The sequence below is a fragment of the Cervus elaphus genome, chromosome 18 (assembly GCF_910594005.1).
Source record: "Cervus elaphus chromosome 18, mCerEla1.1, whole genome shotgun sequence".
Taxonomy (NCBI): domain Eukaryota; kingdom Metazoa; phylum Chordata; class Mammalia; order Artiodactyla; family Cervidae; genus Cervus; species Cervus elaphus.
This window is the reverse complement of record NC_057832.1, coordinates 49,557,557-49,584,079: the sequence shown is the minus strand read 5'-3', so window position 1 is coordinate 49,584,079 and position 26,523 is coordinate 49,557,557.

The following is a 26,523-nucleotide window of genomic DNA, read 5'->3' as shown; positions in this document are numbered from 1 at the left end:
CAAAGAATGTTCAAACTACTGCAAAATTGTACTCATTTCACATGCTAGCAAGGTAATGCTCAAAATCCTCCAAGCTAGGCTTCAACAGTATGTGAACCAAGAATTTCCAGATGTACAAGTTAGATTTAGAAAAAAACAGGGGAACCAGAGATCAAATTGTCGACATCCATTGGATCATAGAAAAAGCAAGAGAATTCCAGAGAAACATCTACTTCTGCTTCATTGACAACAGTAAAGCCTTTGATTATGTGGATCACAACAAATTGTGGAAAATTCTTAAAGAGATGGGAATACCAGACCACCTTACCTGACTGCTGAGAAACCTATATGCAGGTCAAGAAGCGACAGCTAGAACTGGACATGGAAGAATGGACTGGTTCAAAATTAGAAAAGGAGTATGTCAAGGCTATATATTGTCACCCTGCTTATTTAACTTATGTGCGGAGTACACCATGTGAAATGCTGGGCTGGATGAAACACAAGCTGGAATCAAGATTGCAGGGAGAAACATCAATAACCTCAGATATGCAGATGATACCACCTTTATGGCAGAAAGTGAAAAGGAACTAAAGAGCCTCTTGATGAAGGTGAAAGAGGAGTGACAAAACTGGCTTAAAACTCAACATTCAAAAAACTAAAATCATGGCAACCAGTCCCATCACTTCAAGGCACAGTGGGGAAACAATGGAAACAGTGACAGACTTTATTTTCTTGGGCTCCAAAATTGCTGTAGACAATGACTACAGCCAAGAAATTAAAAGATGCTTGCTCCTTGGAAAAGTTATGACAAACCTAGACAGAGGATTAAAAAGCAGAGGCATTACTTTGCTGACAATGGTCCATATAGTCAAAGGTAAGCTTCCCTGGTGGCTCAGTGGTAAAGAATCCACGTATAATGCAGGAGATGTAAGAGACACAGGTTCAATCTCTAGGTCAGGAAGATCCCTTGGGGGAGGGCATGGCAATCCACTGCAGTATTCTTGCCTAGAGAATCCCATGGACAGAGGAGCCTGGCAGACTAAAGTCCATAGGGTCACAGAGAGTTGGACACAACTGAAGTGAATGAGCACACACGTGATTTTTCCAGGAGTTGTGTACTCCTGAGAGTTGGATCATAAAGAAGGCTGAGTGTTGAAGAACTGATGATTTAGAACTGTGGTGTTGGAGAAGACTCTTGAGAGTCCCTTGGACTGCAGGGAGATCAAACCAGTCAATACTAAAGGATATCAATCCTGAATATTCATTGGAAGGACTGATGTTGAAGCTCCAATACTTTGGCCACCTGATGTGAAGAGCTGACTCATTGGAAAAGACCCTGATGCTGGGTAAGACTGAAGGCAGAGGAGAAGGGGACAACAGAGGATGAGGTGGTTGGCAGCATCACCATCTCAAAGGACATGAGTTTGAGCAAGCTCCAGGAGATGATGAAGGATAGGGAAACCTGGTGTGCTGCAGTCCATGGGGTTGCAAAGAATTGGACATGACCAAGCAACTGAAGAGCAAAATTTGCCCAGACTAAATAAAGCTTTTACCTCTAGAAACCTCATAGGTCACAACAAAAGAACAAAACATGAGATACCTATTCAAAAGACAGGCACCATCAACAGGTAAGTATTGGGGGAGGATTATCTGAAATCTTAATGAGACTTGGAACCATTCTTATATCTTTGGCTGATGTGTCTCTTGATAATCATCTGACCCTTGAGTTCCTTCTGGCAGAACAAGATAGTTTGTGGGACAACTAACACTTCTTGCTGCACCTGGATCAATGTGACAGGACATGTTAAAGTTATTATTAAGGAAATATAGACCCAGAAAGAGTGGCTTCATAATTTTGGCAGGGTTGATATTGCCTCCCTTGTCCAGTCAACAGTTAAGGAAGCCCAAAGTTAACCTGATTGCTTCCCTTTCTAGGCCTTTAATGGCTATTGTTGCTCCTCTCCTTTTTTGCTCTTGTTTAACCTTTTGGTTAAGTTTGTGTTTTCTAGGCTTCAACTGTTTGAAGTAAGGGTCATAATGACTCAAGGAATTCAGCCCATTATAGTGGAAAGTGGCCCAGGTCTCTATAGGTCCTCATACAATCAGCAAGGGACTTCTATACCTCTAGAGTGGGCTAGGGTCTATGGCCCCTGTCCAGCAGGAAGAAGTTTCAGAAGAGGCCTTTGGCCCCTTACCCCTTAAGAATAAGAGTGCAGAGTCTCTCAGGGGGGAAGGAGACAGGATGGGACATGGGACCCTTTGTTGCAAGTGTGGCAATGCTTGCACCTGGACACAACTCTCCTCAAACAAAAAAATACAAAGAAACCGCATGCATGAGAAGTTGAGGCAAATTCTGGTCAAAAGATACAAAGAAACCAAAAGTCCAACTGCCACTTTTGAAGAGCCCAGAGCAAAAGCAGGGTACTGGGGATGCCCACTACACACAATGCCACAAGGAGTGGGCAAACAACTACGCCAACCCTCCAGCCTGCCCCCTAGAAACACTCCTACCCTCACCCCATATAAGGAACACGCTCATCTACCCCTCAGGGAGCGAGTCGACAAGGGGATCTGTTGTTTGCTCTCACCCTCCCTCGGCTGTAGCAGGGGCCTTGCCTGAAAACAAACAAACAACACATGAAAAGATGCTCAACATCACTCATTATTAGAGAAATATAAATCAAAACTACAACGAAGTATCACTTCACACCTGTCAGAATGGCCATCATTAATCAGTCTACAAACAACAAATGCTGGAAAGGGTGTGAAGAAAAAGGGAACTCTCCCATATTGTTGGTGGGAAAGTAATTCGGTACAAACACTATGGAGAACAGTATGGAGGCTCCTTAATAAACTAAGAGAGGAGCTGCCATAGGGCTTCCCAGGTGGCTCAGTGGAAAAGAATTTGCCTGCCAGTGCAGGAGATTTGGGATCAACCCCTGGGTCAGAAAGATTCCCTGGAGAAGGAAATGACAACCCACTCCAATATTCTTGCCTAGAAAAATCCCATGGACAGAGGAGCCTGGCAGGCTACAGTACATGGGGTCGCAAAAGAGTCAGACACAGCTTAGTGACTAAACAACAACAAAGCTACCATATGGCCCAGTAATCCCACTCCCAGGCATATATCAAGAGAAAACCATAATTCAAAAAGATACATGCACCCAAATGTTCATTGCAGCACTATTTACAATATCTAGGACATGGAAGCAACCAAAATGTCCATCCATAGAGGAACAAATAAAGAAGATGTTGGGGGGGGGGTGTGTATATATAAAATGGAATATTATTCAGACATTAAAAGAATGAAATAATTCCATTTGCTGCAACATGGATGGACCTACATACTGCCATACTGAGTGAATTCAGACAGAGAAAAACAAATATCATATGATATCACTTTTATGTGGAATCTAGATAAAGGGTACAAAGTGGGGGTAAATTGGGAGATTGGGATTGCCATATATACACTACTATATATATATATGCACATATATATATATACACATATAAAAAACACATAACTAACAAGAAACTTCTGTTATAGCCCAGGGAACTCTACTCAATACTCTGTAATGGCCTATATAGGAAAAAAATCTAAAAAAAGAGTAAATACATGTATCACTGATTCACTTTGCTGTTTACCTGAAACTAATACAACATTGTAAATCAACTGTATCCAATAATTTTTAAAAATCCCAGATGAAACTGTATTGGTTTCATCTTTCTACCGTAGCAAATCATTACCAAATTAGTGCCTTCAAACAACACAAATATATACTGTTAAAGTTCAAGACATCAAAAGTCTAAAATGGGTCCACAGGACTACATATCATCAGGAGGCTCTGGGAAGACTGTTTCCTTGCCTTTTCCAGCTTCTGGAGGTTGCCTGCATTTCTTGCCCCATGGCTCCTTCCTCTAAGTTCAAGACCTGCAACCTAATCTCTTCTCTCTGAATTCAGTTTCCATCCTTACATTTTCTAAATATAAACGTTCTGACCCTCCTGCCTCTCTCTTTTAAGGACCTTTGTGATTACATGGGGTGGGGGTGGGGCCCATCTGGCTAATACTGGATCATCTCTCACATTTTAGGATCCTTAAAGTAATCACATCTGCAAGTTCTTTTTATCATGTAAAATAACAGATCCACTGGCTCCAAGGCTGAGAACACAGGAGCCATCATTTGCTGTTTTCACTGCTCTGGTGTCAAGAGCATAGTAAGTGGTTGTGGTTTAGTTGCTAAGTCATGTCCAACTCTTGTGACCCCATCGACTGTAGCCTGCCAGGTCCCTCTGTTCATGAGATTTCCCAGGCAAGAATACTGGAGTGGGTCGCCATTTCCTTTTCTAAAGGATCTTCCCGACCTGGGGATTGAACCTGGATCTCCTGCATTGCAGGTGGTCTCCTGAATTGCAGGTGGATTCTTTACCTACTGAGCCACCAGGGAAGCCTCTCAAGAGCATAGTACTTGGAAACAAATATAATTAAAGATGAAAGATTCGATATTTTAACAATCTCAGGCACATGGCTAAGTCCACTAACTCTAATTTTCAAAACCAGAATCAGGAACTCATTTATTGAGAAAACAGGGCTCCAGACTTCAGTGTGACTTTGAGATATATGCTTTGACTAAGAGAACACCAGTGTAGGAAATCTTCATTATTTGAGTATAACTGACAAAGAAAAAGATATTAAAGTGAAAGCCTTTAAGATATTGTTTTTGTAAGATTATGAATTTTCCCCGTAAGAAATAGTGATAAATAAGGCTGGCTGGATGTTTTCTTGACAGATGAGATGGAAAATTCTAAAACTATACATGTTTAACAAAATTTAGATTATATTTCAATTGTGTTCTAGTTTGTTGAACAAAGAGTAAAGCAAAAGAGTTGACTCTTGATATAGCATCTTTTGCAAAAAATGAGAGAGTTAGAGTATGACTGCCTTTCTATTTGGCTTTTATGGATAATCTTAAAAAATCCTTTTTAAAATATATTTGACAGTATACTGAAATTTTTAAGCATCTCTTAATAATTCATGTCTGAATAATCTATTTTGTTACTCTTATATTTTCCTGTATTTGCTAACAATTCTTATTCTGCCAGATTTTCATTTCTTTACAAGGATTTGTTTACATTATTTTTCCAACATTATTTTCATCAATTGCATTAAGTCTCAGACTCAATGACATTGGTATTTTTATTTCACAGTTTGAATCATATTGCATAGAACATCAGGTCATAAAATACAAATATGAAATTAAAAGCTTGAATGGGTAAGGATATTGCTATCATTGGTGATCAATGTAGTCCTACTAACAGAAGAAGGATGTTTGGGCAGTGACTAACTCAATCAAAAGTTCTAAATGAAATTTTCATCATATGATAACTTTTCCCTCCCTAAGAAATATTTTACTAAGGGAAACTCAAATACATAATTAACACACAGGCTTTACCTGCATAAAGTTGCAATAATTTGTAAAAATATACCTGGGACTAAAAATGACATTCAGGTTGCCTTTGAAACTTTTGCTCCTTATTTTATTATTATATTAAGTGCATTTAATAGAGGGATGGTTAATTTCTAATAATTTTTTCTTACAACTATGTTCCATAAGATCGCTAATTGTGTCTAAGTAAAAGTTTACTATTGTGTCCCTACCACTTAGATTCAAACAGAGTAGGAACCATTCAGTATTGGAGGAGAAAGCATGATATAACATTTTTAAAAGGTGATTATGTACTTCACTAAATTGCAGTAATTTCCATAAAGAATTTGTATTATCCATATCAACAAAGAATCCGTTGTAGAAAGTAGGACAATCCAATTCAAACATTTAAGATTAATGTGTAATCCAGAAAACATATGTTTAACTCCTTTTCTGCAAGAACATTCTTGGTCATAATTCAAACAGTATTTTCCATAATTTTTCCACTGAATATTGTATTATCCAAGACAGACATTTAGAAAACAGGGAAATTTCCTATCAAACAAATTTGGAAATAAACAATATACTATAATCTTCCTCTTAAGTGTCAAGAACTCTGATAAATCCTGCTAGAAAACAAAACACTTTTTTATAATAACTGCTATATTTTATAAGGGAAGTTCAGCAAATACCTGAAAAGATAAAATGAGTACATTTAGAACTTTAAAAAAAATTATTTCCTTCTCTTTTTCTCTTTCTTTGTACTTGACCTTTCTCTATTACTTTGAGCTTTGAGATGTGGCAAATAGAGAATGAAAGGTAAAAAAAAAAAAAAAGGAAGTAGGTGAAAAAAGGAAGAGAGAAGGATAAAAGCTGGAAGAGTAGAAATGTTCAACAAATACAGAGCTGATGGGTAAGCCTCTTACTATACTGTATAAAGTCAAAATATTTTTGGAGCATCCAATATGCCTGTCTTTGGTCACAGCATTCTCCATTCCCTCGAGTATGAACTAGGATTCTGAAGTTTGTGTTTATTACTCCCTTATGTTTGTGAATTTACTGCAAATGTACATATCCTTTAACTGCACATTGTTCGGTTTTTCATATTTTTGAAAGATGTATATGGCCTCAAACTGCATGTGTTCTTCTATGACTTACCTTTGTAATTGTTCAACCTTATCTGTGAGATTTATCCATGTTGACATGTGCAGCTCTTGTTCATTTATTTTCACGGCTGAATTTTAATCCCTTCCTTGACCATATTACAATTTTTGTAGTTATGCTCCATTACTGAACATCTTGACCATTTCCCCTGCTTTTGCCAACACTGTCATGAACATGCTCTTCTTGAGTATATACTTAGAAAATGGAATTGCTGAGTACAAGCAAATTCCTGAACTTTGCTAGATGCAAAATTATTTTGCAAGGTGGGTGTAGCAATTTGTACTCCTACCACAATTCTATAAAGCTAACAGATTATTCACATCCTCAGAAACACTCGGTATTGTTAAACTTGAATTTGCAGCAGGGCAGCAAAGTTTATTTCACAATCAGCTGCTGGGAGGTGGAGTTTGTGGAATTTTGAGTACTCCCACTAAGAATATCTCTGCACTCTTGCTCGCTTGTGAGTCAGCATGAATTCAGACCCAGCCACTGTGGTAGAGTGTCCTGTTTTAGGAAACAATGTCTGACAAAATATTTATCTAAGATTTGTATCCTTGATTCTCAAAGATGGTCCCTCCTCTATTCTGATCAGATATCAGGACTAACAAGGGCACCCCTGCAGGAGAGGAGAAACATCTTTGACTGGGTGAAATGCCTGTGACCAAACCAATGGTAGATGTGGATTAATCTGACTGTATAATCTTCTCTTGTCTAGTGTCTGGAAGCTGAACTAATCTTTGTATTGGGTAAGTTCCTTGGTTCTCAGACAAATTAGTCAGTGGTTGGGGCAGGAATGCAGGGGGATATCTTAAAAAAAGAAATAGAGGACCTTATGCTATATAAGGAAATGTGAAAACTCAAATGACTAACTGGAAAAGAAGAAGTGTGATTTTACCTAGATTGCAAGCAAGTCAAATAAGTATAATACCCCCTCTTCTTACCTCCTATTTCCTACTAAACCAAATGTAAACTTCTCTGAAAATCTGGACCATAACCTAGTCTTCTTGTAATTAGCCAGTCTTATTTCTCACCACCTTGTCCAAAGTTTCACCTTGTGTAATCAGTTTGGTATTCTCAAACCTTATGAATACACCAGTTTCACTGTCAATATTTTCCTCTTGCTGGAATTACCTTTCTTCACACTTCTTTCTCAATATAAGTAGTTTGAAATTACACTTAAAACTGTATCTTAAATCACAATAGCAGTAACTCTCCACTACCCTTGCTTATAGAAATTTCAGTATTTGTAAGAATATCACTTTTCTAGAAATTTCCAACATTGGCTTGCAGTGAATTATGAAATATTTGTCATTGTTCTTACCCTTCACACCCCAAGGGAGGAATACTTCAAATAAAGCTCCTAGAAGTCAAATTCCATTTCTATACCCCTATCTTCCATCAGCTGACCATGGTCCATGTGCCACCATGGTCCATGACTGATAACTGCTTTTCCCAGTGGTGCAAATGGACAGAAAATGCTGCTGCTAACTTTGCTGGAAGCCCTAGCAACTCTTCGTGGCTGTGGCTCATCTAAACATCAATCAGCTCTTCCTGGATCCCTCATGTCATGCTCCTCAAGATCTTGATGAAAAGAGCTGCCAACGGCCTCACTCATTTCTTGTCTCCTTCTTGTAAAAAGAAGGATGGTCTTGGGACAGAGACAAGATATGAACTCATATCTTCTTACAGAAACACCAAAATCACAACTAACTGCTTAAAACCATCAACAACAACAAAAAGGCTGGAACTCACTAAAAGATATATTCTACGTCCAAAGACAAAGAAGAACGAGATGGTAGGAGAGGACCAAACTCTATAAAATAAAATCAAATACCTGCTGGGTGGGTGACCCACGAACTGGAAAATAAATACCTCAAAAATCTCAAATAAACATCCTAATGTTACACCTAAATCAACTAGAGAAAGAAAAAACAAAAGTAAAAAGCTAGTAGAAGGAAAGAGACCACATGAACTGGAAAATAAATACCTCAAAAATCTCAAATAAACATTCTAATGTTACACCTAAAGCAACTAGAGAAAGAAAAAACAAAAGTAAAAGCTAGAAGAAGGAAAGAGACCACAAGATCAGAGCAGAAATAAAAGAACCTGAGATGAAAGAAACAATAGAAAAGATCAATGAAATTAAAGTTGATTCTTCATAAAGATAAACAAAATGGATAAACCTTTAGGCAGACTCATCAAGAAAGAGAAGGAAAGGTCTCATATCAATAAAATTTAAAAAGAAGTCACGGGCTTCCCTGGTGGCTCAGTGGTAAAGAATCCTCTTGCTAATGAAGGAGACACAGGTTCAATTCCTGATCTAGGAAGATCCCACAAGTTGCACAGCAACCAAGCCTGTGCAACACAACCATCAAGCCTGTACTCTAGAGCCCAGGGACCACAAAAACTGAAGCCTGCATGCTCTAGAGACTGCTGTGCAACAAGGGAAGCCACCACAATGAGAAGCCTACACACCTCAACTAGAGAGTAGCACCCACTCCCACAACTAAAGAAAAGCCCACACAGCAGCAAAGACCCAAGACAGTCAAAAATAAAATTATTTAAAAATTTTACAAAAAAAGAAGTTACAAAGAACACCACGAAAATACAAAGGATCTTAAGAGACCACTACAAGCAACTATACACCAATAAAATGGATAACCTAGAAGAAATGGACAAATTCCTAGAAAGGTACAATCTCCCAAGACTGAAGCAGAAAGAGAAAATATTAACAGACCAAGCACAAGTACTGACACTGAAACTGTGATTTTAAAACTTCTGACAAACTAAAGTATGGGATGAGATAGCTTTACAGGTAAATTCTATTAAACATTTAGAGAAAAGTCAACACTCATCCTTCTGAAACTGTTCTAAAAAATTGCAGAGGAAGGAAAAATCCCAAAGTCAGTCTATGAGTGAATCATTTTATTCTATAGAATCATTCTTGAGATTAATCCTTTGTTGCTTTGTTTGCTATTATTTTCTCCCAATCTGAGGGCTGTCTTTTCACCTTTCTTATAGTTTCCTTTGTTGTGCAAAAGCTTTTGAGTTTCATTAGGTCCCATTTGTTTATTTTTGCTTTTATTTCCAATATTCTGGGAGGTGGGTCATAGAGGATCCTGCTGTGATTTATGTCGGAGAGTGTTTTGCCTATGTTCTCTTCTAGGAGTTTTATAGTCTCTGGTCTTACATTTAGATCTTTAATCCATTTTGAGTTTATTTTTGTGTATGGTGTTAGAAAGTGTTCTAGTTTCATTCTTTTGCAAGTGGTTGACCGGTTTTCCCAGCACCACTTGTTAAAGAGGTTGTCTTTTTTCCATTGTATATCCTTGCCTCCTTCGTCAAAGATAAGGTGTCCACAGGTTCATGGATTTATCTCTGGGCTTTCTATTCTGTTCCATTGATCTATATTTCTGTCTTTGTGCCAGTACCATACTGTCTTGATGACTGTGACTTTGTAGTATAGTCTGAAGTCAGGCAGGTTGATTCCTCCAGTTCCATTCTTCTTTCTCAAGATTACTTAGGCTATTCGAGGTTTTTGTATTTCCATACAAATTGAGAAATTATTTGTTCTAGTTCTGTGAAAAATACCGTTGGTAGCTTAATAGGGATTGCATTGAATCTATAGATTGCTTTGGGTAGTATAGCCATTTTGACAATATTGATTCTTCCAATCCATGAACACGGTATGTTTCTCCATCTGTTTGTGTCCTCTTTGATTTCTTTCATCAGTGTTTTATAGTTTTCTATGTATAGGTCTTTTGTTTCTTTAGGTAGATGTACCTCTAAGTATTTTATTCTTTTTGTTGCAATGGTGAATGGTATTGTTTCCTTAATTTCTCTTTCTGTTTTCTCATTGTTAGTGTATAGGAATGCAAGGGATTTCTGTGTGTTTATTTTATATCCTGTAACTTTACTATATTCATTGATTAGCTCTAGTAATTTTCTGGTAGAGTTTTTAGGGTTAATCTCAAAAATATACAAGCAACTCCTGAAGCTCAATTCCAGAAAAATAAATGACCCAAGCAAAAAATGGGCCAAAGAACTTAACAGACATTTCTCCAAAGAAGACATACAGATGGCTAACAAACACATGAAAAGATGCTCAACATCACTCATTATTAGAGAAATGCAAATCAAAACCACAATGAGGTACCATTTCACGCCAATCAGAATGACTACTATCCAAAATTCTACAAGCAATAAATGCTGGAGAGGCTGTGGAGAAAAGGGAAACTTCTTAAACTGTTGGTGGGAATGCAAACTAGTACAGCCACTATGGAAAACAGTGTGGAAATTCCTTAAAAAACTGGAAATAGAACTGCCATATGACCCAGCAATACCACTTCTGGGCATACACACTGAGGAAACCAGATCCGAAAGAGACACGTGCACCCCAATGTTCATCACAGCACTGTTTATAATAGCCAGGACATGGAAGCAACCTAGATGCCCATCAGCAGACGAATGGATAAGGAAGCTGTGGTACATATACACCATGGTATATTACTCAGCCATTAAAAAGAATTCATTTGAATCAGTTCTAATGAGATGGATGAAACTGGAGCCCATTATACAGAGTGAAGTAAGCCAGAAAGATAAAGACCATTACAGCATACTAACACATATATATGGAATTTAGAAAGATGGTAATGATAACCCTATATGCAAAACAGAAAAAGAGCCACAGATGTAGAGAACAGACTTTTGGACTCTGTGGGAGAAGGCGAGGGTGGGATGTTTCGAGAGAACAGCATTGAAACATGTATATTATCTAGGGTGAAACAGATCACCAGCCCAGGTTGGATGCATGAAACAAGTGCTTGGGCCTGGTGCATTGGGAAGACCCAGAAGGATTGGGTAGAGAGGGAGGTGGGAGGGAGGATCGGGATGGGGAATACATGTAAACCCATGGCTGATTCATGTCAGTGTATGACAAAAACCACTACAATATTGTAAAGTAATTAGTTTTGAACTAATAAATGAAAAAAAAAAAGAATCATTTTATTCTGATTTGTTCTATGATACCAAAACCAAAGATGACGCAAAAAAGAAAATTATAGGTCAATATCACTGATAAACATTGATGGAAAAATTCTCAACAAAGAACTAGCAACCCAAATCTAACATTAAAAGGATCTTGCTGTGCTGTGTGTGCTAAGGTGATTCACTCTGTCTGATTCTTTGTGACCCTATGGCCACAGTCCACCAGGCTCCTCTGTCCATGGGATTCTTCAGGCCAGAAACTGGAGTAGCTTGCCAGGTCCTTCCCCCAGGGATCTTCCTGACTCAGGGATAGAATCCACACTTCTTACGTCTTCTGAATTAGCAGGTAGGTTCTTTACCACTAGTGGTACTACCTAGAAAGTCCCAAAAGGATCATATACCATGGTTGAAGTGAAGAAGTGAAGTCGCTCAGTCATGTCTGACTCTTTGCGACCCCGTGGACTGTAGCCTACTAGGCTGCTCTGTCCATGGGATTCTCCAGGCAAGAATACTGCAGTGGGTTGCCATTTCTTTCTTCAGGGGATCTTCCTGACCCAGGTATTGAACCCAGGTCTCCTGCATTGCAGGCAGATGCAATGATTAAGTGGGATTTATTCCAGGGATGCAAGGATTTTTCAATATCTGCAAACCAGTCAGTTTCATACACCATAACAAACTGAAGGATAAAAACTATATCATCTCAATAGATGCAGAAAAAGCTTCTGACAAAATTCAACACCAACTTATGATAAAACTTCTCCAGAAAGTGGGTACAGAAGGAACATACTACAACATAATAAAGGCCATATATGGCAAACCTACAATTAACATACTCAGGGGAGAAAATCTGAAAGCATTTCCTCTGAGATCAGGAACCAGACACGGATGTCAACTCTCACCACTTTAATTCAACATAGCTTTGGGAGTCCTAGCCATGGCAATCACAGAAGAAAAAGAAGTTAAAGGAATACAAATTAGAAAAGAAGTAAAACAGTCATTGTTTGCAGATGACATGATACCATACATAGAAAATTCTACAGATGCTTTACCAGAAAACTACTAGAGGTTATCAGTGAATTTGGTAAAACTGTAGTATACAAAATTAATACACAGATATCTCTTGCATTCCTATACACTAACAATGAAAGATTAGAAAGAGAAATTAAAGAAACAATCCCATTTACCATTGTATCAAAAAGAAGAAAATACCTAGGAATAAATCCACCTAAGGAGACAAAAGACCTGTACTCAGAAAGCTATAGGACACTGATGAAAGAAACCAAAGTTGACACAAACAGAAAGATATACCATGATCTTTGATTGAAAGAATCAATACTGTCAAAATGACTGTACTACTCAAGGCAATCTACAGATTCAATGCAATCCCTATGAAATTACCAATGACATTTTTCACAGAACTAGAACAAAAACTGTTTAAATTTATAGACACACAAAAGACCCCCAAATAGCCAAAGCAATCTTAAGAAAAATGGAGCTAGAGCAATCAGGCTCTCTGACTATAGATTATACTACAAAGACAGTCATCAAAACAGCATGGTACTAACACAAAAACAGAAATATAGATCAATGGGACAGGATAGAAACCCAGAAACAAACTCACACACCTATGGTCAATTAATCAAAGAGGTAAGAATATATAATGGAGGAAAGATAGCTTCTTTAGTAAGTGATGCTAGGAAAACTGGACAGCTACATGTAAAAGAATTAAACAAATACAGTCTTTAGCATCATATGAAAGTGAAAGGGCTAGTTGCTCAGTCGTATCCAACTCTTTGCAATCCCATGGACTATATTCTGCCAGATTCCTCTGCCCATGGACTTCTCTAGGCAAGAATACTGGAATGTGTTGCCATTCCCGTCTCAAACCCGGGTCTCCTGCACCGCAAGCAGATTCTTTACCATGTGAGCCAACACAAAAATAAACTCAAAATAGATTCAAGATCTAAATGTAAGATTGGACACTATAAAACTCTTTGAGGAAAATATAGGCAGACTCTTTGACATAAATTGCAGCAATATCTTTTTTTGATCTGTCTCCCAGAGTAATGGAAATAAAAACAAAAATAAACCAAATGAGAGCTAATTAAACTCAAAAGCTTTTGCATAACAAAGGAAACCAAAAACAAAACAAAGCAAAAAAACCCCACAGAGTGGGGTTTTGTTTTTTTTTTGCAAGAATACTTGCAAACAATGCAACTGACAAGGGATTAACCTCCAACATTTACAAACAGCTCATGTAGCTAAGTATCTAGAAAACAAACAACCCAATCAAAAAATGAGCAGAAGACCGACATAGACATTTCTCCAAAGAAGATATACATATGGCCAAGAGGCCCATGAAAAGATGCTCAACATTGCTAGTCATTAGAGAAATGCAAATCAAAACTACAATGAGATATCACTTCACACCAGTCAGAATGGTCATTACCAAAAAGTACACAAATAATAAATGCTGGAAAGGGTAGGGAAAAAAGGGAACCTTCATTCACTGTTGGTGGGAAAATAAAACTGGTACAGTCACTATGGAGAATAGTATGGAGGTTCCTTAAACTAACAGTTGAGCTACCATATAATCCAGCAATCACACTCCTGGACATATATCCACAGAAAACCATAGTTCTTAAGGACATATGCACCCCAATGTTCATTGTAGTAGTGTTTACAATAGCCAAGACATGGCAGCAACCTACATGTCCATATAGAAGGAATTTATAGAGGTGTATGTAGTACATATGCACAATGGAATATTACTCAGCCACTAAAAAAAAAAATGGGAGAAGGAAATGGCAACCCACTCCAGTATTCTTGCCTAGAGAATCCTGTGGACAGAGGAGCCTGGCAGGCTGCCGTCTATGGGCTCACACAGAGTCGGACACGACTGAAGCGACAGCAGTAGCAGCAAAAAAAAAAAAATGAAATAACATTATTTGCAGCAACAGGGATGGACCTGGAGATTATCATACCAAGTGAAGTAAGTCTGACAGAGAAAGACAAATATCACATGATATCACTTAAAAGCACAATCTAAATAAATGATACAAATGAACTCATTTTACAAAACAGAAACAGACTCACAGACAGAAATGAAGCTTATGGATACCAAAAGGGAAAGGTTGGGGGAGGGTTAACTGGGAGTTTGGGAGTGACATATACACACTAATATATTTAAAATAGATAACCAATAAGGATCTACCACAGAGCGCAGAGAACTCTGCTTAATATTCTGTAATAACCTAAATGGGGAAAGAATTTGAAAAGTGTAAGATATATCTATATGTATAATTGAATCACTCTGCTGTATGCCTGAAACTAACATAACATTGTTAATCAACTACACTCCAATATAACATAAAAATTTAAACAATAAAATGGAAATCATACACAAATTCATGCTGGTATTTGTAAGTAAGCAAATGTTTCTTTCCACTCTTTCATGAGTGTATTCAACTCATGAAGCACTCAGGTAGATCCTGCTTGGGTTGCACGTCCAACCCTGAACTACTGCCCCTGTTGACTAGGCAGATAGACTATCCTGATGAGCTAGGCCAGATCTGGGCCCAGCCTTGTTGCTAGGCAACAGCAGACTATGAGATTGATAGGCTCTCTCAGAACCACATGGAATGGAAGAGGAACATTCCCCAGTGGAAACAGCAGTGATGAAGCATAAATGCATGTGCACACATGCCCATGTAGGTTGATGTGCACACACAAAACTTCTACTGGGCCCCTCTAAACCAGTCCCAGTTAGGGGTACTACATTAACAAGTTCCATGGCCCCATGTGTAACAGCTCTTTCATGGCTCTTTGTTATAGCACTCAACAGTCTCCATATGTCCTCTCAGAGCCAGAAGGGCAGCTAGAGAGGTTCTGGAATTTAGTGCACAGTGGGACTGAAATTCACTTTCCTCACATAACTTAGACTTTGGCACTCAGTATTGTTCACTGGCCCAGCTTCTCCTGCTGAACAGAATCTCTTTTTGAGGAACTCAAGCTTGAAAACAGCGAGCTTCACTCAGCCAGTTCCGCTCTAATCAATCAGATACACTTTTACACCTTTAAATCTCAGCCGTCAAGGTGTCACTACCATTTCTCCCAGAAGCTCCGAGGTCTAAATGCATACAAGAGGGAGAGGCACCCACTAAATTCAAAGCCTAACTTTGGAAACAAAGGCTGACTCATTCTACTCTTCAATGTATCTGACCCACCAACTCCAAGATTACAGAAATGTCCCACATTATCTTCCTTCAGGGCCCACTTAGGTTCCTCCTACATCTTTATGTTTTCCTTTTCTCTTTCAGCTGACATTGCTATACTTTTTCTCTAAGCTACTGTGTATTTATAAAATTCACAATTTAGAAAACATAAGTACCACAGTGAATTGTATGATCAACAAGAATATCACAGCTGAATATACCAAGAAAAATCAGTATCTAATACTTACTATATGGTGTACTGTACACAATAATGTATACTTTCAAATAGTCTTAAAAATACATAAATTGGTCACTTTTTAAATTGGTCACACACATACTTTTTTTTTCCTTTTTTGAGTTCACTAAGTTAACAGAGTTCAGAAAATAATTCTGATCGATTACCTTCCTGAAGAAATGGAGAAAATTACTAACACCCCCATTCCTGTTTTCCTTAAACTTTCTTGAAGTAAAACATTTACTGATAGTTTAAAACTAAGTAGTTTCTCAAACTACTTCAATAAATTAACAATTAATTCTGGAACATGTCCTACAAAATATTTCAAAGAAATGCTATTTTTCTCTTTTGGAGATTTACAATGGATATTAGCATAATAAAGATCCTGAATGTGTTGCACTAAAGAAAGATGCTTAACTTTATACCTCCCAAACTTATTTGACCACAGAATACTTTTATACGAAATGTCTATTAAAATCTTGTGATCCCCATGCTTGAGGAAAGCACTATAGGAAATACTGACGAACTAAGGACTGTGGACATCTCTTTAATAAGACAACAGCATCTCTGAAATGTTCTGTCAGAAAACACTTACTTTCCACAAGATGCAAAAAAAAAACCAAAAAGATTAAAGTGTCTGGATGATTTAAGAGAGGGGCTTCCCTGGTGGCTCAGTGGTAAAGAATCTACCTGCAATGCAGGAGACTCAAGAGATGTTAGCAAGATCCCCTAGAGGGAGGGCATGGCAACCTACTCCAGTATTTCTCCCTGAAGAATCCCATGGACTGAGGAGCCTGGTAGGCTACAGTCCATAGGGTCACAAAAGAGTCAGACACGACTCAAGGGACTGAGCACACATGCGTACACATGGTTTAATACTCCTGGTTATTCAGTTCGGTTCAGTCACTCAGTCATGTCCAACTCTTTGCGATCCCATGGACTGCAACATGCCAGGCTTCCCTGTTCATCACCAACTCCAGGAGCTTGCTCAAACTCATGTCCATCGAGTCGGTGATGCCATCCAACCATCTCATCTTCTGTCGTCCCCTTCTCCTCCCGTCTTCAATCTTTCCTAGCATCTGAGTCTTTTCCAATGAGTCAGTTCTTCACATCAGGTGGCCAAACTATTGGAGTTTCAGCTTCAGCATCAGTCCTTACAATGAATATTCAGGACCGATTTCCTTTACAATTGACTGGTTGGATCTCCTTGCAGTCCAAAGGACTCTCAAGAGTCTTCTCCAACACCACAGTTGAAAAGAATCAATTCTTCAGTGCTCAGCTTTCTTTGCAGTCCAACTCTCACATCCACACATGACTACTGGACAAACCATAGCTTAGACTACACGGACCTTTGTTGGCAAAGTAACGTCTCTGCTTTTTAAAACGCCATCTAGGTTGGCAATAGCTTTTCTTCCAAAGAGCAAACATCTTTTAATTTCATGGCTGCAATCACCATCTGCAGTGATTTTGGAGCTCAAAAAAATTAAGTCCCTCATTGTTTCCACTGTTTCCCCATCTACATGCCATGAGTGATGGGACTGGATGCCATGATCTTAGTTTTCTGAATGTTGAGCTTTAAGCCAACTTTTTCATGCTCTTCTTTCACTTTCATCAAGAGGCTCTTTAGTTCTTTGGTTTCTGCCATAAGGGTGGTGTCATCTGCATATCTGAGGTTATAGGTATTTCTCCTGGCAATCTTGATTCCAGCTTGTGCTTTATCCAGCCCAGCATTTCTCATGATGTACTCTTCATATAAGTTAAATAAGCAGGGTGACAATATACAGCCTTGATGTACTCCTTTTCCTATTTGTAACCAGTCTGTTGTTCCATGCCCAGTCCTAACTGTTGCTTCTTGACCTGCATACAGATTTCTCAGGAGGCAGGTCAGGTGGTCTGGTATTCTCATCTCTTTAAGAATCTTCCACAGTTTGTTGTCATCCACACAGTCAAAGGCTTTGGTGTAGTCAATAAAGCAGAAGTAGGTGTTTTTCTGGTATTTTCTTGCTTTTTCAATGATCCAAAGGATGTTGGCAATTTGATTTCTCGTTCATCTGTCTTTTCTAAATCCAGCTTGAACATCTGGAAGTTCACAGTTCAGACTGTTGAAGCCTGGCTTGGAGAATTTTGAGCATTACTTTGCTAGCATGTGAGATGAGTGCAACTGGGTGGTAGTTCAAGCATTCTTTGGCATTGCCTTTCTTTGGGATTGGAATGAAAACTGACCTTTTCCAGTCCTGTGGCCATTGCTGAGTTTTCCAAATTTGTTGGCATATTGAGTGCAGCACTTTAATAGCATCATCAACAGATAATTGGATTAAAGATTTACTGAGCATGACTCCACCCATCAGAACAAGACCCAGTTTCCTCCTCAGTCAGTCTGTCCCATCAGGAAGCTTCCATAAGCCTCTTATCCTTATCCATCAGACCATAGACAGAATGAAAACCACAACCACAGAAAATTAATTAAACTGATCACATGGACCACAGCCTTAACTCAATGAAATTATGAGTCATGCCATGTAGGGCCACCAAAGACGAACAGCTCATGGTGGAGAGTTCTGACAAAATGTGGCCCACTGAAGAAGGGATATGGCAAACCACTTCAATATTGTTGCCTTGAGAACCCCATGAAGAGTATGAAAAGGCAAAAAGATAGGACACTGAAATTACCTCCCCAGGTCGGTAGGTGCCCAATATGCTACTGGAGATCAGTGGAGAAATAACTCCAGAATGAAGAGACGATGCCAAAGCAAAACAACACCCAGTTGTGGATGTGACTGGTGATGGAAGTAAAGTCTGGTGCTGTAAAGAACAATATTGCATAGGAACCTGGAATGTTAAGTCCATGAATCAAGGCAATTTGGAAGTGGTCAAACAGGAGATGGCAAGAGTGAACATCAACATTTTAGGAATCAGTGAACTAAAATGGACTGGAATGGGTGAATTTAACTCAAATGACCATTATATCTACTACTGTGAGAAAAAATCCCTTAGAAGAAATGGAGTAGCCCTCATTGTCAACAAAAGAGTCCAAAAAAATGTACTGGGATTCAATCTCAAAAATGACACAATGATCTCTGTTCATTTGCAAAGCAAATCATTCAATTTCACAGTAATCCAAGTCTATGCCCCAATCAGGAACACTGAAGAAGCTGAAGTTGAATGCTTCTATGAAGACCTACAAGATCTTCTAGAACTAAAACCCCCAAAAGATATCCTTTTTATTTTAAGGCCTGGAATGCAAAAGGAGAAAGTCAAGAGATACTTGGAGTAACATGCAAGTTTGGCCTTTCAGTACAAAATGAAGCAAAGCAAAGGCTAACAGTTTTGCCAAGAGAACATACTGGTCATAGCAAACACCCTCTTCCAACAACACAAGAGATGACTCTACACATGGACATCACCAGATGGTCAATACCGAAATCAGATTGACTATATTCTTTGCAGCCAAAGATGGAGAAGCTCTATACAGTCAGCAAAAACAAGACCAGGAGCTGACTGTGGCTCTGATCATGAACTCCTTATTGCCAGATTCAGACTTAAAGAAAGTAGGGAAAACCACTAGCCCATTCAGTTATGACCTAAATCAAATCCCTTACGATTATACAGTGGAAGTGACAAACAGATTCAGGGGATTAGGTCTGATAGAGTGCCTGAAGAACTATGGATGGAAGTTTGTGACACTGTACAAGAGGCAGGGATCAAGACCATCCCTAAGAAAAAGAAAAGCAAAAAGGCAAAATGGTGGTCTGAGGAGGCCTTACAAATAGCTGTGAAAGAAGAGCAGCTAAAGGAGAAAAGGAAAGATATACCCATTTGAATGCAGAGTTCCAAAGAATAGCAAGGAGAGATAAGAAATCCTTCCTCAGTGATCAATGCAAAGAAATAGAGGAAAACAATAGAATGGGAAAGACTAGAGATCTCTTCAAGAAAATTAGAGCTACAAAGGGAACATTTCATGCAAGGATAGGCACAATAAAGAACACAAATGGTATGGATCTAACAAGCAGAAGATATTAAGAAGAGGTGGCAAGAATATACAGAACTATACAGAAAAGGTCTTCATGACCCAGATATCCATGATGATGTGATCACTCTCCTAGAGCCAGACATCCTCGAATGCAAAGTCAAGTGGGCCTTAGGAAGCATCACTAGGAACTAAGCTAGTGTAAGTGATAGAATTCCAGTTGAGATATTTCAAATCCTAAAAACCCTTTGAAAAACTCCTGATTATAGATTAACTTTTAAAGAAAAATTTTCGTTCATGATTTGTTTACTTTTAATTAGCTATTTGGTTTTGTTACCTGTGTTGAGATTATTTTAAAATTATCCCTTCATTCACTCAATAAAGGTTTATGGAAAACTTTTATGGATAGGCTCTGGGCTAGATGTAGAAATAAAAATTCAGTGATAAAATATGAAGAATAACTTCTTTAGTTTTCCAGTCTATTGGGAATTTCAGAGACGTAAGCAAGTTACAACAGTATTGTAATAAAGAATTCAAGGCTCCTCAAAGAGTATTCTCTCAAGCTTGGATTATCGGTTAAGTTTTCTTTGAAGTGAAAGTAAAGTTGCTCAGTCATGTCTGACTCTTTGCGACCCCATGGACTGTAGCCTACCATGCTCCTCTGTCCATGGGATTTTCCAGGCAAGAGTACTGGAGTGGCTTGCCATTTCCTTCTCCAGAGGATCTTCCGGACCCAGGGATCGAACCTGGGTCTCCCGCATTGTAGGCAGGTGCTTCGCCATCTGAGCCGCCAGGGAATTCCTTTCTTGGAGGAAATCATATCAAAGACTTGGATGAACGTGTGATGGTGAGATGACCATCTGTCAGGGAGCAGTGTTCCAAAAAAAGAGAATAACATGTTCTATGATAGGAGGAGAAAGAAAACAAGCTGCGTCAAACTAACATACTAAACTAAATATTAGTACAGCTACAACACAAAAACCCAAAAGAAATTTGGGGAGGATATAGTGGATAGACAAAGCAGAAGTTTATGCACAGCCTTGCAAGCCATTTTTAAAAGTCTGGACATGATCAGATTTGCATTTTAGAAAGATAACCTTTTCAGTCCATTCTCCACATAGTATTCAGTGTTAAGTCCAAGAGCAAGGGAATCAGTAGTGAAGTCTTTAATAATCCAAGGGATAGTAGGTTGATTTTTAAATTGAATACAAAAGTTCCCAAATGGAAATAAGTCTTATCTAAGCTACACTGGCAGTTAATCCACATCCTCTTTGGCTCCATGTATTTCAGCCAAAGCAGTAAAGTGGAAAAGCAGGGTCCACAGAAAAGGCAACAGGAACAACCACGGGTTAGTCTACGGTAAACCTGCACTAAGTTGCTGACCTACACCACCGACATTCCATCCTGCTGCTCATCAGAACCACCAGAAGACTTTTAAAATACAGATACTAAGGCAGATTCAGATTTAGTTGATCTGAGTTGGGGCCTTGAAAACGTCCCCATGAGGGATCAGCAGGCAAGACTGAGATCCAACAAGGACCAATGAGTCTACCCAGAAACTCGGGCCTATCTATTTCAGCTTGTGTATTTAGGTTCCAGAGTCTAAAGTGGTTGATCTCAGACTTTACTAGGCATCAGAATTCCATGGGGAGCTTGTCAAGACTCTGATGGTCCCCACTCTCAGAGTTGCTGCTTCAGTAGGTCTGGGTGGGACTTGAGAATCTGTGTTTCGAAGTACTGAATCTGTACTCTAGAATCTGTAGTTCTAAGTACTAAGGTGCTGCTGCTGTTCCAGAAACCAGATTCTGAGAAACAATAGTCTAAAGCAATCATTTAGGAAATCAGAATTTTAAAAAATGATTTTTGCTGGAGAAACTAACTTTTCTTATTCTTTAGTTAATTAAGGAGTGTGGGGTCTTTTTAGTTTCACACCTTGTGTGTAAAAACACTAGAAAGTAAACAAAGGTGAAGAAACTATGGCATGCTTTTATTTTATTGTACATGTGAGAAGTAAATACAAACTTTTGAAGAATTTCCTCTAAATATTTCTTGTGCAGATCTTTCTGCTTTTTAAAATTTTTATTCTGATTCAAATAAGGGAGGAAACCCATATTTTCAGAACAAGGCATATACAGTGAGAGAATGCATAATAATCTGATGGTCTGCTATTCTTCATGATTTAGAAAAAACTTGTCCACTATAGTCATGACTGACCTATGTTTCTGTCTGAAATGAATCTGTAACTTATGACAAGCCCAGAACCTGGAGCTGGTCAGCTATCTCATAACTCAGAGTCAGAATCAATTATTCATTCAACTCATTATTCTTTATGTGGCATGATTGTTCTTTCAATTTTCTAGGAACATTGGTTACTTTACAAAAGACCTTTTTTCTTCCAGCAAAATATTACCAAGGAAAATTTGATTTTATAATCAAGCTTGATCTGCTTCTCAAATATACACAAATCATTTCAAAGTTCTTGTTAAAAAGTAAAATCTACTTTTTAAAAAAACTGTGCATTTTTTAATCATATCAAACATAACTTACAATAGGAATTTAATTTTTTACACAAAGTAACTTTTATTCTTTAAAAAAACATGAGTCCCACAACGTCAAAGGTCTTAATACTATCCTTTCTGCTTAGCACATGAACATTTCTTACTTCTTATGCCAGTTGGTGAATAAACTTATGGATAGCAAGGAATTTTTATATTGAGTAATTTACAAAAACTACATGTTTTAAAAGGTTTGGCATGTTTTATACAAGCTTATATATTTTGTTGTACCAGTATTATCTTTAACAGTATCAAAATGAAATCAACTCAAAGTTCAAAAATATAATCATCATAGAATTTTATTAATAAAAATGTAACAATATAAAAAAGTACCAAAATCAAACATCACCAGAATCATGAATGTAAGAGTAAAACCATCTAAATAAAATGAAAGGATGCAATTTTGAAGTTAAGGAGATGGCTGACTTCAATTAGGAAAAAAATCTGGCTAAACAAACTGGATCCTGAACTGAACCCTGAAGGCGACCAGAGTTGGCTTTGCTGGGCCATGACCACTGCCATGGTTCTGCTCTTTCCTTGTCAGTAACTCAGAACATTTTACTAGACTGGAATACTCCAGAAGTAAGGTAACTGTTAAATTAGCTTTGGGGAGCATCTTGAAAACAGATAGGGAAAGTCAGCAAACCAACACTTCTTATTTATCATTCAAGATTAAGTCACCAAACAACATAAGAACTTTTAATCAAATTTGTGTGGTTAATGGATTTTTCCTTTACCCCAATTTTTGTTGATGCACCAGCATTCAATAAGATGGTCCTTGCATGTATCAAAATTACAAAAGAAATAATATAGTTTCTACTGCAGTCTCACAGTTGCCACTTGCATGTCCTTAAGAACTCTTAATTTATCCAGAACAAGTTTAGCATTTCAGATAATGGGAAATTATTTTAAGATACATTAAAATTATAAACAAAAGACCTGAAGCATCTGTAAGCCCATAGAAGGATTTAACTATTTACTATTTATTATTCAAGTCATGCAAAAGAGTTTTTAAAAATTAGCATTTGTGCCAGAAATAATTGGCAGAGGAACTAATCTCCATTCAAGAAACATTTAGCAAATACTAATGCAAGACATGGTATTAATGCTGCTCAACACAGGTTTAGTTTCTCTTCAAGAGTATACATTATCATCACTTATTCATAGTACAATATAGGACACATTTTAACTAAAAGCAACAGTAAAAAGCCTGAATGGTTAAGCATATATTCATGTTAGCCATTAATATAGACTGTATTTTAACAGCTCATTCAACAACAACAAAAACAAATAACTCAATAAAAAAATTGGCAGAAGACCTAAACAGACATTTCCAAAAGAGATATGCAATCACACAAAAAGATTTTCAACATCACTAATTATTAGAGAAATGCAAATAACAATGAGGCACCACCTCAGACCAGTGAGAATGGCCAGCATGAAAATGCCGACAAATACCGAGTGCTAGAGAGGGTGTGGAGAAAAGGGAACCTTTATGCACTGTTGGTGGGGATGTAAGTTGGCGCAGCCACTACAGAAAACAGGATGAAGATTTCAAAAAACCAGAGTTGCCATATGATGCAGCAATCCCACTCTTGGGCATATATCCAGACAAAACCATAATTCGAAAAGATACATGCACCCCAATGTTCACAGCAGAATTGTTTACAATAGTAAATACACGGAAACAACCTAAATGACCATCAGCAGAGGAATGGATAAACAAGATATAGTGTATACATACAGTGGAACATTATTCAGCTATTAAAGAAGAACAAAATAATGTCATTTTCAATAACATGAATGCACCTAGAGATTATCATACTAAGCAAAGTCAAAGAGAAAGACAAATATTATATGATATCACTTGTATATGAAATCTAAAATAAGACATGAGTGAACATATCTATGAAACAGAAGGAAACAGACTGACAGACATACAGAACAGACTTGTGGTTGCCAAGGGGAAGAGAAGTTGGGAGAGGGAAGGACTGGGAGTTAGGGATTAGAGATGCAAAGTATTATTGATACATCGACATATAGGGTGGATTAACAGCAATGTCCTACTGTATAGCACAGGTAACTACATTCAACATCCTGTGACAAACCATAATAGAAAGGAATATGAAAAAGAACATGTGTGTGTATATACACATGTGTGTGTGTGTGTGTGTATATATATATATAAAATAATCACTTTGCTATACAGCAGAAATCAACACATTGTAAATCAACTATACTTCAGTAACATTAAAAACATATATAGACTGTTTTTACAATAAAGAATACTTGACTAAAAGTAGACATTGATTTAAAACTGAATGTTTTTGTATATTATCAAATTTGTGATGTACGAATTTAAATGTTTTCATCTGGAAGCAAAATCTAAATCAGACATCTTGTAAGACTGTTCAAGAATGTGATCATCATTTTAAAAATATTTAGGAAAAGAGTAATAAATTTGTAGGAAAGGGATCAGAGTATGAATGGAATATTTATAGCACTCCTCTCTTTCTTACCCATTTGTTTTGCACCAAAACGGGTGCAAAATTGAGGTAAAATTTTATCAAATTTAAAAATTGAAATATCTGCCTCTAGCCAATGCGGTAAATGATGTGGTCATCAGAAGGCCCAAGGAAAACCATAAAACATTGAAAGTGGCTATGTGTACAGATTGATACATACCAAATTCCATCAAAACACTTTAGAACAGGAAGAGAAATTAGAGATAATCTTGTTCCACACCCTCATCTACCAATGAATAAACTAAAACCCAGAGTTAATGGTAGGACTCTTTGTAGATATCAGTTTCCAAGTTTGCTTGCAGTATACCTAGCAAATCTGGTGATACATGTGGTCTGATGTGGTCTACTATAAACTAGGGGGAAAATTGTTTGGTGGCTCTCACAATTTTTGGGGTGCTGGTGTGTTTGTTGAGCATGCCCCATGCTCAGAGATCCAATTCAATTAAGTCTAAACAGAGTCTAGATGTCTGAAATTTTAACAGTGACTGTGATAAAGTCATCCTTGGTTAGTTAGAGTCAGAGTAAGAAATATAAAACCTACAACACCAAGTTTTTAAAATGGACGTTGCTGAGTAAGCAGGCTTTCCAAACAAGTTACAACTTTTTTTTCATTAAACATAACTGTTTTTCCCTTCCATTGACACTATAAGGAAAAGGGAATGGTGTTTCAACAAGGAACTGTAGAGACCACAAAGCAATACTTGATCAACTTTCCACAAATGCAGAATCACCAGGGATACTTGTTAAAACTATACACATTGATGGCGGACTTCCTTGGCGGTCCAGTAGTTGAGACTCCATGCTACCTATACAGGGGGCACCCCCTGGGTCCCCAGTTAGGAAGCTTGGGGAACTAAGATCCCACATGTTGGGCAGTGCAGACAAAATTATATATATATATATATATATGTATATATATATTCATGGGGCCTTTTCCTGGAGAGTCTTATGAACTCCTGATAATTCTGTTAATCAAACCCAGTTTGCAAACTCTGTCATGATCTGTTGTATTAATACCAGTTTCGACGGTTCTCAACCAGGGAACTCAGGAAAACGCTTACCTCCAGAGCTTCTGGATGGATTGGTCTGCAGTAGGTCCGAATATTTGTACTGTTTCAGGCTCCCAAGGTGATGTTGATACCTTGCGAACCCCTGGGCTAGACTGCGCTCTGCAAACCGAGGCAGAAGATACACAGGAAAACGCCCAGAAGCCGCTGCAATTTCTCTACTGAAACCCGGGCTTCTGCTGCTGCTGCCTGAAAACAAGAAAATGGTGGCCGCTGCTGTTCTCAAGCCTGGAACAGGTGCTTCCAATTCCCGAAACCTGAACACGAACCTCCTGGGTGAGACTCTGGCCCGTGGAGTTCCCAGGCTTCTTGAGGGAGGTGGCGGGGCAGGACAGCGGGAGTGGAGAGGGGCTGCGGGTGGGAAGCAGGAGAGGGGAAATCCTGCTAACACAAAAGGTAATGCAGA